A 2,931-nucleotide genomic window follows, 5' to 3' on the forward strand; every position below is an offset into this window, starting at 1 on the left:
GATAGATAGATAGATAGATAGATAGATAGATAGATAGATAGATAGATAGATAGATAGATAGATAGATAGATAGATAGATAGATAGATAGATAGATAGATAGATTGTTTAAGGAATAAAGTTGTGTTTCTAAAGTATTTCTAATAAGTTTTTAAGCTACACATAGTTATACACTGGTTCATAAGAGCGCATGAATTCTTGAATTCCTTGAAAAATCTCAAAAGCATAAATTTAATTAACATAATTTCTTTATATAGAAAATGTTTTCTAATATTTGTTTGTTATCTGAAAACAAATTATTGTAAAAAGATATAATATTATTAAAAAAAACATTCACTTGCCTTTTATTCGATTAATCGAATTATTTTGAATGATCCGATTATTAACCGACCAACCTAAAACCCAAAATAATTATTTGCCGAATAAACCGAACAAGACAAAAATCCAAATAATTGAATACTCTAATAACTACTAAACTTTTAGTCCTAATTGTATATAAAGTTTTTTCTTATTTATAACAAAATTAACATTTAATTAAACTGTTGAGTCGAGACATTTATTTACATTTAATGCTAAGAAGTAAATCGGTTATTGTCTTTGCTTAAATACTGTTAAGTATTAAGTATAAGATGACATTTTTAACACAAAAGCTTTTGCTTTAAATGGACATAATAATAAAAGCTTTAAATTAAATAGGAGCATAATATAAATAGGGTTTCTTTATGTTTAAAATGAATGTTAGGAAATACATGTAGATAATACTGTTAAGAAGGGGTCTGTGTCATTGATTCATTTAAAAGTTAAGATAAAAGTAAAGAAATGGCAAGTTAAACAATCTAACGAAATTAGAGAAATTGAAGAATATATCTGTTTCTATCGTACATATTGCGGGCGATTTTGGAAAAGACCCTTTGTGTATGGTGTATAGGTTAAACGTGTACTATTCACATCAGAGATGGCGTATCGAAAGTGGTTTTTGTCTTTAGTAAATTATAATATGTATATACATATTTACGTATGTAGGATTTATTCTCATTATATTGCATTAGCAATTATAGTGTTAATAACGTTGTTTTTTTCCATCTGCGAATACAATAAATTTTGTGCCAACAAAGCAGACAATTTTGCTTTATCTTTTAGCTTTGTGTTGCTCATACATATACATATATCTAGACAACCACAGTCAAATCGACATTAGTAAAAAATTCCTAGAATATACGTTCAGTCCTGAAGGCACTATGTTTCAATATTTACAAAATAGTGCTTGCAAAGAAATGATTGGAAAGTTTGTCATAGGACACTCTCCAAAGATGAGTAGTTGCCGCTGAATCCAGTTTTTGCAAAACAGATGGAAACAGATCAATAGTAGCAATGATTTTGAATAACTTTTTATTGAACAAGGGCAATTGCAATTAAGGCTCTAGGAGGAATCACCGAAATTATTACTTGGAATCATTTTACATTGGAGAACAGTATATTCAGGTTCTACTGCTGTTGCTCGCCTGTAAGTTGTCTCTTGTTAGAGAAAGTAACACCGTGTTAAAAGTGTATAAAAAGTTATTATCTTCAAATGCCGGCTCGAGAAATACAGCAACAAAACTAGGACTTAAACTATAAAATTTGCTCTTGTCATGTTCATTTCATCCACACCACTTAATTTAGTCATGTGTTTTTAAGAATACACATTTTATTCCACTTTCTTGCTTGTTTGTGGTTAAGAATTAGTAGAACAAAATTAATTAGATAATCTTTTTATACCTTTATATAAAAATTTTTGTGTACCCAAAAGACAGCATTTTTACAAATTTTCAAAATAATTTAAATTTTTTTATTATCTACCCATCTACCCTATTCATAAAAAACCTGTAAAGTGCCAAATACAGATTTTTATAACTTCACTATTTAAGTTTGAATCTTGTACATACAGCTAAATTTTGATGCCAAAATAATAAAATATTTATTAATATAAAAAAAGTACTGCAACTAAAAGCTATATAAAAAGCAATAAAAAAAATTGGGGTTAATTCCAAATTACCTACATATTTAGGTTAAATTAAAATGTTATAACTTTAATTCAAATGAAAAAAGAAACATGGAGTCATGCTCCATAATTTCAATAAAGCAAAAATAAAAAATAAATGATTCACCATATAAAAGTTTTTCTGCCAAAATATAAAAGAAAACTACAACATGTGTACGTATACGTAATATTAAAATAATACAAACAATATATATTACTCATACTTACCGTTGGTCGCATATGCTCACAGACAAAACGTACACACACTTGTGTGTAACTTACATTAGGGATATAAAAAATTTTAAACGTGACGGAAAATTACTTTAGTCTTTTTCACTTTATATATAAATTTTATTCCTTTAAAGTGATTTAAGTGTAAATAGCACCAAACATTTAAAATCCTGTTTTTTAATAGTTTCTTTTTTGCGCTTATAAAGGTAATTATTACAACGTTATCTCCCTAATGTCAAAACCATGCAAATAGTATAATAGTATCATATCGAAGTATAAAATAGCAAAATACATACTATACTCGTATTTTGCCACTTTGCCGCATTAAAATATCATTTATGCAACATTTGCTGTAAACGTTCAACAGCAAAAAATACACTTGTTTTAAATTGAAAGAAAATAATGAAAAATAAATAAATGAAATACAATATGAGAAGGAAAAGGAAAACAAACTAAATGAAAAACAAAGTGATAGGAAATTTACAAAGAAAGTTAGGAAAATACAAAAACCTAAAATTGTGATTAAACATTGTGGTGGAAAATAAATAACAGTGAACTCGAATATAATATAAGGTAACCGACTAACTAACTAACTAACTAACTAACTAACTAACTAACTAACTAACTAACTAACTAACTAACTAACTAACTAACTAACTAACTAACTAACTAACTAACTAAC

This window comes from Lucilia cuprina, chromosome 3, assembly GCF_022045245.1.
Source record: "Lucilia cuprina isolate Lc7/37 chromosome 3, ASM2204524v1, whole genome shotgun sequence".
Taxonomy (NCBI): domain Eukaryota; kingdom Metazoa; phylum Arthropoda; class Insecta; order Diptera; family Calliphoridae; genus Lucilia; species Lucilia cuprina.